We start from the raw sequence: 13,403 nt of genomic DNA on the forward strand, positions 1-13,403 counted from the left end.
GCAGGTAATCCTCAGCCGTAGACGATTCGGGGCAACGAGGGACTCGAAGGTGGCCACACAACTACTGCTGATGTTTACATTTGCTTTTATTTAAATTTTATCAATTTGTTGGGTTTTCTTTTTGTAATAAAACCTTTAAGTTGGTTTTAAATTCTTAATTGGGCTTTTGATTACATATTTTATACTACTAGTTAGGTGAAAATGAATTTTCAAAATATTATTGTTTTCAAAGACACGAACTTTAAACATTAATATAAAAATAGCAGTTAACAATTCCATAACATCTAGCAATATAACAATAGCAGTTAACAAGGCAAACGTTTCGACTAGTGATTTGTTAATTAATAATAAAGGGGATTATTTAAAACTTAGAAACAAATTTTTACCAACGAGTATGATTTTCGAAAGACACTTCAATATGATACGCTAGATCTGACCATAACATCTAGGCCGGGTTGGGGTGTTACAACATTGATCATCGAAATGGCCTAACAGAACTATCGGAGTTTAAAAACATTTCCTTTAATTTCAGAAGAAAGCTTAGCGTGTTTAAAAAATAAAAATTAATTTCTAAAACCAATTTGTATTAATGATTGTTTTGCAAAAGTTAAAATCCAGTATTATATATAATTTACAAATTTCATTTACATAATCTTGCAGCGGAAATGCGATACTTAGCATTGTTGTAATGAAAACCAGGTTTCATGCATAATTAACTAAAATCCATATTTCAATATCCTATTATTAAATTAAATGTCATGATGATAAGTGCTAAAAGTAACATATTTTAACCTTATTCTTAAATGTTTGTGGGTGATTATTCGATGTTAATTGTGAATTTTATACTCATAATCTTTTAAATCTATGTTTTAATGCTTAATAGAGGACTTGGGAGCAAAATGAGAGAAAAACGAGCGAAAACTAGAGCAAGCTGCAAGAGCCAAACATGTTGAACCATTCTATACGGCTAGACCGCACAACCATGTGACCCACCCGAGAGTGTGGTAGACCGTGTTGATTTCACGGGTTTACACATTGAACTAGGAAAAATCAGGATTTTTAGGTTTTACAGGCATGCTAAGACATATATATGATAAAAATAAGAAGATATGAGGGATCTGTCAGGGAATATTCAAGAAAATAACTCAGAAAACACCATTGAAGTCAATTGAGAAGCAGATTTCCATCAAGATTGAAGATTCTCTTTTGATTTCTTAGGAAGTTACCACAAGTTTCTTTATTTCTTTTGGTTATATTTTATATTGGATGTTTCTATTTTCAAGTATGAACTATTTTTCTAAACACCAAGGGGAGAGCAACCCTAAAATGCATTCTATCATTTGATTTGTATTTTATACAATAAATATTTAGTTTCTTGTTCTCGATTATGTGTGCTTAGTTCTTGGTTTGATATTTCTAGATTATTAATCCATGTTCGATGTGCTTAAATTGGAGATTGAATAGACCCTGTTTAAGAGTAGATCTTGCATAATTGAGTGGAGTTGCGTATAATCTTAGAAATAGGATGACTTAAATCTACCATATTAGAGTCAAATCTAATAGGAGAATCCATAGCATGATTTAATACGATAATAGGGGTTTTAATTAGAAAGAAATTTCAATTAATCAACCTAGAGTCAACTTCTCTTATGCTCGAAAGAGATATTAGCATAATTTAGGGATTTCTATGGATCAAGGTGCTAAGTAAAGAAATTGGATAATATAGGTTGAGAGTAACAGATAAAATCTAGGTGAATTCTTCCCTGAGTATTGTTTCACTTCTTGGTTCTTAATAGATTATTTTTTTTGATTTGTTATTTGTCATGTTCGTTAATTAATTAAATTAGTTAATTATAGTTTTTAAATTAATCCTTCGAATTATTTGATTAAATAATAGAAAGATGGTAAGTACTAGTACTTTTAGTCTTCATGGGAACGATATCTTTGCTCACCATAACTATACTATTAATTGAAAAGTGTACTTGCCTTAGTCAAATTTTTAGTTAGTTCCGTGGACATCAAGTTTTTGGCACTGTTGCCGGGGACTAGAATATTAGAAAAACTTTATTTATATTAATTTAGCCATTTTTATTTTAAATTTAATATTATTTTTGTTTTTAATTTAATTTTTTTTATTCTTATATGTTCTTTCAGTTTATGACTAGAGGCAACTTGTTGGAACCATTAATTTTTTATTGTGAGATCAAAAAGACTGCTAGAAGAAATCAAAGAGAGGTTATAGAAGTAAGGCAAAGTCAACAGATTTTAATAGACGATCAAGAGCAAAAAAGACATTACTGTGGAGATGGATAATAATCTTGTTAATCAACAACCTCCTAAATGTCTTGCTCATAGGGTTATGTATGACTATACTAAGCTCACTCTGGTTGGGTTGAATCGAGTATTGTTAGATCGACTATTGTTGCAAACAATTTTGAGATTAAGTTGAACCCTATTCAGGTGGTGCAATTAGCTAACTTTTTGGAGACTTATGACACATTTAAGATCAATGACGTTAGTGATGATGATTGATAATTGCTAAAAGTAACATTTTGGGTGATTATTTGATATTAATTGTAAATTTTATGATCGTAATCCTTTAAATTCATGTTCTAAAGCTTAATAGAGCACTTAAGAGAAAAAGGAGAGAAAAACGAGCAAAAACTAGAGGTTGGAGCAAGCTACAAGAGCCACACGGGCTGAACCATTCCACATGGCCAGACCACATAGTTGTGTGACCCACACGGGTGTGTGTAGATTGTGTCGATTTCACGGGTTTGCACACTAAACTATAGAAAATCATTATTTTTACGTTTTTTGGCCATTTTAAGACGTATATATGACAAAAATAAAAAGATAGGAGGGAGTCGTCAAAGAATATTCAAGAAAACAACTTGGAAAACATCATTGAAGTCGATTCTGAAGTAGATTTTCATCTAGATTGAAGATTCCCGTTTGATTTCTTAGGAAGTTCTCATGAGTTTCTTTAATTCTTTAGGTTATAATGTATCTTGGATGTTTCTATTTTCAAGCATGAACTAATTTTCTAAATACCAAGGGGAGATGAACCCTATGATGGATTCTATCATTTGATTTTTATTTTATGCAATAAATACTTAGCTTTTTGTTCTCGGTTATGTGTGCTTAATTCTTGGTTTGATCTTTCTAGATTATTAATCCATGTTTGATGTGCTTAAATCAGAGGTTGAATATACCCAGTTTAAAAGTAAATCTTGTGTAATTGAGTGGATTTGCATGCAATCTTAGAAATAGGATGACATAAATACCGGATTAGAGTTAAATCTAATAGGAGAATCCCTAGCACGAGTTAATACGATAATAGGGTTTTAATTAGAAAGAAGTTTCAATTAATCAACCTAGAGTTAGTTGTTATTATGCTCGAAAGATATATTAGTATAATTTAAGGATGTTTACGAATCAATGTGCTAAGTAAAGAAATTGTGTAATTTAGATTGATAGTGATAGATGGAATTTAGGTGAATTCTTTCCTAGGAATTGTTTCACTTCTTTGTTGTTAGTCGATTATTTTTGTGATTTTTCTTTGTAGTGTTTGTTAGTTAATTAATTTAGTTAATTTTAGTTTTTAATTAATCACTCAAATTGATCGGTTAAATAATAGAATGATGGTAATTACTAATACTTTTAGTATTTTAGTTTGTTCCATGGACATCAAGCTTTTGGCACCGTTTCTAGTGTCTAGAATACTAGGAAAACTTTATTTTTATTAATTTATCAATTTATTATTTTAAAATTTTTTGTTTTTAGTGTAATTTTTACATTATAAGTTTTCCTTTCTTTGATTCTTACAGGTGTCCTTGGTTTATGACTAGAGGAAACCCATTGGAATCATTAAATTTTTATAGTGAGATCGAAAAATTTGCTCATAGAAATTGGAGAGAAGTTAGAGAAGCAAGGCAAGGTCAACATGTTTTAAGAGATGATCGAGAGCAAAATGGCGTTACTGTGGAGATAGATAATAATCCTGTTAATCCAGAACTTCCTAAGCGTCCTACTCTTTGCACTATGTATGGCTATGCTAAGCCCGCTCTAATTGGGGTTGAATCGAGTATTGTTAGATCGACTATTGCTGTAAATAATTTTGAGATTAAGCTGAACACAATTCAGTTGGTGCAGCAGCATGTTCAATTTCATAGGTTGCAAGATGAAGATTCGAATGCTCATTTAGCTAACTTTCTGGAGATCTGTGACACATTTAAGATTAATGGTGTTACTAATGATGTCGTACGGTTATGGTTGTTCCCATTCTCTTTGAGGAATAAGGAGAAACAATGGTTTAATTCACTTTTGCGGGCTTCCATCACTGTAACAGCCTGCTTTTCAGTAGTGTCAAAACAGTGGTTTTAGGGTCACAAATCTGACGAGTAAGTTCGTAAATATTATTATTTAGTATTTGAGATTCAAATATGGTTTTAAAAAGGTTTTTGATATGATAATTTATGTTATATAAATGATTAATTAAGTTCAAGTGGTAAGACCCTAAAGTCAAGTGGTTTTAGAAAATGAGGTATCGGGACTTCGTTTCCATAAACTAAGTCATAAATATTTTTACAAATATTTACAGAGTGTTATTAAGGTTGTAGTAAAGTTTCGTTAAGAAAATTTAATGCTTCGATAGTTAATTAAGCAAAAAGGACTAAATTGTAAAAGTTGAAAAAGTTAATCGCTATTAGTTTAAAGGTGTTAATTTATTAAGGAATTATAGTTGGATGGCCTTAATGGATAAATTACCCATATCTAAGATGGTGGGACGGTTTTAAGCTTTAATAACTTTTAATTTTATATGTTTTATAACTTATTAAATAATTAAAATAAAAGATGAAAATTTTCAATTGTCTTCTTCATTTCTTCTTTAACAAACTTAATACTCAATTAAAATGTTTCAAGGTTTCACCATGGTTAAATCCTTGCGTGGTAAGCCATTTTTCACCTGTTTCTAATAATTTTTATGGTTTTTAGATCGTTGCAACTAGGTCTAGCTAGCCCATACCTTCGCTTTTGAAACCGTTAAGGATTTTGAATGTTTCCATTGCTGAATATTTGTAATTTTAGATGATAATTGATGAATTTGAAGTGTTAATTGGTATTTAAAAGTATTTTGTTAAGTGATTTTTGATGAATTTGCTAGTTAGGGACTAAATTGTTTAAATAGTAATAGTTCAAGGACTTGATGTGAAATTGTTGCAAAAATGGACTGAAATGAAAGCTATGAATATTCGGTTGGCATGGGTTTTCAATAAAAATAGTTAATTTGCATATTTTAGGCTCAAGGACTAAATTGAATAAAAGTAAAATGTTGGGGGCAATTGTGTAAAAATGTCAAAATTAGTTTTACTATCTAAGTTAATGAATTGAATGAAATTATTAATTTAAATCAAGAACGAGTTGAAAATCAAGGAGAAGGGAAATTATCAAATAGCCCCTATACTTAGACATTTTTGTAATTTAGCCAAGTAAGTTCATATAAACTATAATCACTTAAATGTTGATTAGATTGAATGTTTAATGTGTTGTTCTAATGTAAATTAATCAATATATATATGTCATGTATTATTAAGCAAATTATCATGTAAAGAAACGATGGAAATCCAACAACGTTTCGACGATTATCGATCCCCATTTGAACCTTAGGAATATTTAGGATACAAATGACATGTCATTAGGGTTTTGATGTTTTGGGTGTTGGTGTTGAATGTCCTACGGATGGCTGAGTTTTGGCATTTTTTGCGAATACTCGTCAACTTGTGTGAGTTGCATCTTGTAGCTATATCCCGACCGTCAGCTTGTGTGAACAAACCCATTTATGGCTCGAGTGAGCAATGATGAAAAGGAATGGTTTCGACCATATGTTTAGCACACTTTGTGTGAGCTTTCTTGTGCATTTTATATTATTGTAAGTGGTCCAACGAGCATGAAAAGGGAATGAATGGTAAGTATTCAAATGACTTATATCATGAAAACTATGAAAAGGAATAGAAAGAAAATGTTAAATGAAAGTATGTCTATGTTCATGAAATTGATAATTTCAAGTGAGATTATTCATGTTTAATGACTTATCTTATGTTAATTCAAGTGAATTATGAATTGATGCACTAACATGTGTTATTGATGATGCTTAGGCTTATGCTAAGCTATTGGTTGGATTGTATTATGTATAGTTTAAAAGTTATGCATTGAAATGGTAAGTGTCCAAATGGAAATATGCTTATGTTCATGAAAGGGTGGTAAGAATCAAAGTATGTATTTTCTAATGAAATGGTTTATCATGTGGGTGATGTTTATGCTAGTGTCTTGTATTATGCAAATGAATTAGGTAAGAAAAGGTAATGGAATGGTAAGTTCAGAGTTGAGATGTAATATGATGAAAAAGGGATTGATGAGTTGACTAATGTACTTGTATGTGAGAAACTTACATATGCTATGGATGAATTTACCTAGTTCAAGAACAAATTTACTAATTAGTGAATTAATGTTGTTATTTAAGCTTATGTTAAGTAAATGAAATGGAAAGTAAGTAAATGGAATAATAAGAAAGTAAATGGAGTGGTTCATAGTATTACGAAAAGGTTAATGATTGAGTAATATGTTTTATAAATTCTATTATGTTAGGGATGAAAAATATATGTGATATTGATGAACATACTCATTTATGAGTTGATGGTTATAAAATTTGATAAAATTTGAGGAATTGGTATAGATTTGTAAAGTTCATTATTGAAATGAAATGTTAAAGTTTAAAGTTTATATTCGCTTACTAAGCACTCATTACTTTCGTAGTTATTTTCCTTTACTTTATAGATTATCAGAAGCTCGATCGGTTTGGAAGCTCGTTAGAGAACTATCACACTATCCAGTGATTATATTGGTAGATTTTGATGTTTTAATCAAGGTTATAATGGCATGTATAGGTGGAGATGTGGTTTATGTTTAATTGATGAGTTTGGAATGTATATGTTATTTTGGTTGATGTAATCTTGGTACTTTTGATGCCTTGTTGATGTGTGTTATTTTGACAATGTGTTAATGCATGCTTGAATGGCCAAAGTGGTTGGTGATGAATTGACCTCAACTTGGTCAATTTATGGTATGCTTTAGAAAGGTTTTGAATAGATGTGCATGATTGAAATATAATATGTATATATGGTGGTTGTTGGTACCATTTGGAAATGGCTAGATTTGTGTGTGTTAGATGGTTTTGATACATGGAAGAAATGGTCCAAATGGAAAGGTTATTTTGCTATGGCATGAATCTAGTATGGTATAGTTGAAATGTGTCAATTGTGATATGTTTTGGTATGGAAATAAGCTAGTTGATGAATGGTTAAATATGCACATGTTTAGGCATGTTTGATGTATGTGTTTGAGGTGCCTATATGGCATATTGGTTGTATGGATTATTATCCTATCGTATAGGTCTTTTTAAGTAGGTTTTGAGCATGTTTTAAAGCCTTGGTTATGTGTCCAAGTGTACTTATTGAGATGGGTGAATGAAAGGGCTTGTTTTTAGCCTATTTCTTGTCCACACGGCCTAAGACACGAGCGTGTGTCTTACACATGGCCATGCGACACGACCATGTGTCCCTTGTAGGTTTTAAAGGGTTGCAAGTCAGGCAGTTACATAGCCTAGCACATGGGCGTATGACTTGGCTATGTGACCCAAGTCAGAGAGTTACACAGGCACGGACACGAGTTGGGACATGGTGGTGTGTCCCTATTTTGAATGTTACACGGCTTGAGACAAGAGCATGTGTCTCAGCTGTGTGAGTCACACAACCGTGTGACCCCTGCAGTTTGAATTTTTCTAACTTTTTCCTTAATATTTCAATTGTTTCTAATTTAGTACGGAATCATTTCCAAAGTGATTCTAAGGCCTTGAGGGCTCGAATAAGGAACGATATGTATGTTTGTGATTGAATTATGCCATTTTTATGTTGAGGTATTAATTATATGTTTTAAAGTTACGATTTTATGGTAACACTCCGTAACCCTATTCTGGCGACAGAGATGGGTTAGGTGTGTTACAATCACGACTTGGGCTTAGATGATATAGCAGTTTCTGTTGAAGTATTTTCCACCGGCCAAAACAACTAAGTTGAGGAATGACATCTATTTTTTTTCTCAATTTGAGTTTGAGACATTGTATGATACATGAGAGAGATTTAAGGATTTTTTAAGAAGGTTCCCTCATCTTGAGCTACATTTCTGGTTGCAAGTTCAAACCTTTTACTACGGCTTTATTCCCTCGACTAGGCAAATAATTGATTTTGTAACTGGTAGAACAGTGAATAATAAAGCACCTGAGGCAACCCAACAATTTATTGAGGAGATGACACTAAATAACTATCAGTGGCAAGTTATGAGAACAAAGCCTACTAAGGAAGTTGTTGTTTTCTATATAGATGCAGTTGCTATGTTGGCGAGTTAGGTGGAAGCGCTAAGTAAAACGATTAATGGTTTGAGTTGCAGTAAACTTGTGAATCCGATAATGCAATGCATTGTGATTGGAGCAGGGATGATTAATCCAGAATGCTTACCCTTCAAGTCGAACATGGAGCATGAACAAGTTGATTTTATGGGTAATAATTGTAGACCTCAAAATAACCTTACAGCAACAACTATAATCTAGGATGGAGGAATGATCCAAATTTTTCTTGGGGTGGTAAAGGAAATCAAAGGTCACAACCCCCTCCAGGTTTTCAACAACCTTATCAGCAAGAAAAGAAGTTGAATCTGGAAGAGATGTTGACTAAATTTATTTCAGTGTCAAAAACTAGATTCCAGAACACTGAAATGACTTTGAGGAATTAGCAAACATCTATTTAGAGCCTCGAGAATCAAATTAGCGATCTTGCTAAATTGGTTTTTGTGAGACAACAAGACAGTATACCTAATAACACTAAAACTAACCCAAAAGAGCAAGTCCACACAATCACTATATGAAGTGGAAAGGTGTTAGCCGAGCTTATAAAGAAACTGAGGCTAGAAGCTATTGAAAAAAAATGATGGGGTTCAAGAATGCAAGAAAGAGTATAACATGGTGGTCAGAGAATACAAATCACCAATTCCATATCTGATAAAGATGAAGAAAGACCACATGAATGAACAATATAGTAAATTTCTTGAACTTATAAAAAATTGCATATCAAGTTACCTTTTGTTGAAGTCCTTCCGCAGATGCCCAAATAAAATGAAGTTAGACGAACTGCCCACTGTAAGGCTCAATGAGGAGTGCTCGGCCATTCTCCAGGATGTCCACGGAACTAACTAACAATTTTTCTAAGGCAAGTGCACCTATTAATTAAGAGTATAAGTACTGTGAGCAAAGATATCGTTCCCACAAAGACTAAAAGTACTACTAATTATCATCTTTCTATTATTTAACTGAATAATTCGAGTGATTGGTTAAAAACTAAAATTAACTCAATTAATTAACTAACGAACAGGACAAAGAACAAAACACGAAAGTAATCAATTAAAAATCGAGAAGTAAAACAATACCTAGGAAAGAATGCGCTTAGATTTCATCTGTCGCTATCAATCTAAATTACACAATTCCTTTACTTAGCACCTTGATCTATATAAATCCCTAAATTATGCTAATATCTCTTTTGAGCATAAAAGCAACTAGCTCTGGGTTGATTAATTGAAATTTCTTTCTAATTAGAACCCATATTATCTCATTAACTCGTGCTATGGATTCCCCTATTAGATTTGACTCTAATTTGGTAGGTTTCTGTTGTCTTTTTTCTAGGATTGCATGCAACTCCACTCAACTAAGCAAGATCTACTCTTAAACAGGGTTTATTCAACCTCTGATTTAAGCACATCAAACATGGATTAGTACTCTAGAAATATTAAACGAAGAACTAGTAATACATAATTGAGAACAAGAATTTAGTATTTATTGCGTAAAATAAAAATAAAACAACAAAAATCCATTAAAGAGTTCATCTCCCCTAGGTACTTAGAAAATTAGTTCATGCTTGACAATAAAAACACCCAAGAGACAGTATAACCGAAAAAAATAAAGAAACTCGTGATAATATCCTTAGATGAAAATATTCTTTCTTGATGAAAATATTCTCTGACGGCTCACTCTTGTCTTCTTATTTGAGTCATATATACGTCTTAGAATGCTAAAAAAAAACCTAAAAATGGTAATTTTTTGTGTTTCGATGTGCGGTTCCATGAAATCGACATGGCCTACCACATGCCTGTGCGGGTCACACAACCGTGTGGTTTGGATGTGTGAAATGGTTCAGCCCATGTGGCTCTTGGAGCTTGCTCTAACACTTCGATTTTCACTCGTTTTCCACTCCTTTTGCTCCCAAGTGATCTATTAAGCTTTAAAATAAAAATTTAAAGGATTAAGAGTTTAAAATTTAGAATAAACATCGGATAATCACCCAAAAAAGCATTAAGAATGAGGTTAAAACACTTTACTCTTAACACTTATCAAATATCCCCACACTTAAGCGTTTTCTTGTCCTCAAGCAAAATTCTCAACCTACAATCAAGTTAACTTCCCTCAATTTATTGTTTTCACTGACAATGTCTGATGACAATCTACAGATAATCACGAATTGAAAATTCAAACTAAAATGACACTAAAGAATGCAAGTAATCCAAGCAAGAACTTTTAAACCATAAAAACATAGGTGTTTCCCCTATCTCAATAATTAATTGAAATTCAACTAAAAAATAATGAACATCCTCACTAAGGTTCACTCAAGGCACTCAAAGTATTAAAGGTTCAAGTAATGTGCACTTAACAGTCGAGCATTACCATAGGCTTGCTTGAAAATCAAATCCCCACCACTATATAATGAGATGAGACACCAATCATGCAACACCCCTAACCCGTATCCGTCATCGAAATAGGGTTACAGAGCATTACCAAAAATTTAAAACTCAAAACATTCGATTCCCGCCATTCTATATTTCATAGAATTATTCATCCAAACACATGTATAATGTCCCTTTTTCTAAGCCCTCAAAGCCTTAGAAACGATTCGGGACTAAATCGAAACACTAAGAAATTCATGGAAAATTTTGAAATATTTCATACTGTAGGGGTCACACGACCGTGTGACTCACAGGGCTGAGACACACGCCCATGTCTCAAGCTGTGTGGGCCATCAAATTAGGTACACACGACCGTGTCCGAGCCCGTGTAACTCTTTAACTTGGGTCACACGGCCAAGCCACAAGCCCATGTGCGAGGCCATGTAACTCTCGAAATGGCCTCAGACACCCATGTGCCAGGCCGTGTGCTAGACCGTGTATCTGCCTGACTTTTAGCCCTCTAAAATCTCTAGCGGACATACGGTCGTGTCACATGGCCGTGTGTCACACACGGTTGAGACGCACACTCGTGTTTTAGGCCATAAGGAAAAGAAATAGGCCGTTTCCAAGCCATTTCCTTCACTCAAATCATGTACACACATACAATCCATTTGCATCCATTTCAAGCTCTGAAAATGTACATAAAATATAGATAATCAAAGTAGATCAATATGATACCTATTCATACAACCAATATGCCAAAAGGCACCTCAATTCACATCATATCAAATACACTTAAACATAAGCATAAACTAGCCATTTATCAACTCAACCTTTGCAACCTAATTTCATACCAAATCCTACCATAATAGCCACATACCAAGATCACATTCAAGCTTACCGAAAGAGCCATTCAATTCGTATCATCACCAAACATTTCAACATTTAACTAACAAGCACCAAAATGCTAAAATTACATCAACCAAAGTACCTTATTTACAAACCAAACATATTGGCTAATCCATCAAGTACAAAACATGAATACATGCCATTTTAACCATTACTTAAAAACATATAAAAATCTATTGATATAGTCGATGGATAGTGTGATAGGTCTTCGACGATCTTCCAACCCCAGCGAGCTTCCGGTTAACAATAAAACATAGAAAAAAACACAAAGTAAGCATATAATGCTTAGCAAGTTCGTAATTCATAAACGATGCTTACCATTTAAATGCATAGGCTTAAAAATAAATATGGATCAATCCATCAAAAGCTTGGAACAAGCTTAAACATCATCAACAATACAAATTAGTGCTTAATCACATAAGTTAACAATATAATCACATGATACATAACTTAACAATATCACCACATGATAAGATAGATTGCATAAACATAATTCTTATAAACTCATACCTTCCATAAATATGAATATACATACTTCATACCCTTTTCATAATATCAAAGTAAATTTCATAGAATCCTTACCGAAGTTTACACAAAGTGTGCTACAAGGTGGTCAAAACCATCCCTTTTCATATTCGATGGTCGTCACCATCCCTTTTCATATTTGATGGTTAAAACCATCCATTTTCATAGTTGATGGTCGTCACCATCCCTTTTCATAGTCAATAGTCGAAACTATCCTTTTTCATATTCATTGGGCATCGATACGTCATTGGATTTTTCTCTATCTAGACATGATATGATAATGTAACATAATAGCATTTACAAAAAAAATTAAAACGCTATTTAAATATACGAACTTACCTCGACTATAAAATGTGAATACGGAGTCGATTAATCTGAATCTTTATCTTTGCCCCAATCTAAAGCCGTACGAGGTCTAACTTAATCTAAATGAATAAAGTCAATCCATCCAATAATCATTCTATTAAAGTCAATCCTAAAATCATATTTCTACAAAATTACACTTTTGCCCTTAATTTTTTTAGCTTATTACAAATTAGTTCCTAGGCCCGTAAAAATGAAATTAATGCAAATTCATCCCTACCCAAGTCTAGCTGAATTTCATATAGACTCATAGCAGGTCATACACCTCATTATTTCAAAATTTTCACTACTCATTTTACAAAATTTACAAATAAATCCCTAATTGACATTTTCAACCAAAATCACTTTAAAAAAGTTATTTATCTAATAACAAAGATTCATTTTCTACCATCAACCTTCACAAAAAACATGAATTCATGCATGGAAAAACTTTAATCTTTCAATAGTTTTCCAAATTAGTCCTTGGACTAGCTAGATTAAGCTACAACGACTAAAAAAACATAGAAATCATTAAAAATGGGATAAAAATACACTTACATGGAAGGTTAATACAAAGTTGAACCTTTAACCTCAATTAATGGATTTCTCTTAGGTTAATTTCAGTGAAGATGAAGAGAAAATGATGATATCCATGTGTTTTTCTTTATTTTAATTAATTTATTTATCCATGTGTAAAATCATTTAAATGATGTCCGTAAAAGTCCACTCATATTATCAATGGTTTAATTACAACATAAATGCTCTAATCATTTAATATCATAGCTATTAGATTCCTTTAGCTT

General features: G+C 32.4%; 1 non-coding gene across 1 annotated transcript; it reads right to left on the reverse strand.

Annotated features, from left to right (window-relative positions):
• Positions 1-8,128: 8,128 nt before the first annotated feature.
• Positions 8,129-8,235, reverse strand: LOC121221495 (small nucleolar RNA R71). Its single transcript, XR_005918887.1, has one exon. It is a non-coding gene; the product is annotated as a small nucleolar RNA R71 (small nucleolar RNA).
• Positions 8,236-13,403: the final 5,168 nt, after the last annotated feature.

This window comes from Gossypium hirsutum, chromosome D09, assembly GCF_007990345.1.
Source record: "Gossypium hirsutum isolate 1008001.06 chromosome D09, Gossypium_hirsutum_v2.1, whole genome shotgun sequence".
Classification (NCBI taxonomy): domain Eukaryota; kingdom Viridiplantae; phylum Streptophyta; class Magnoliopsida; order Malvales; family Malvaceae; genus Gossypium; species Gossypium hirsutum.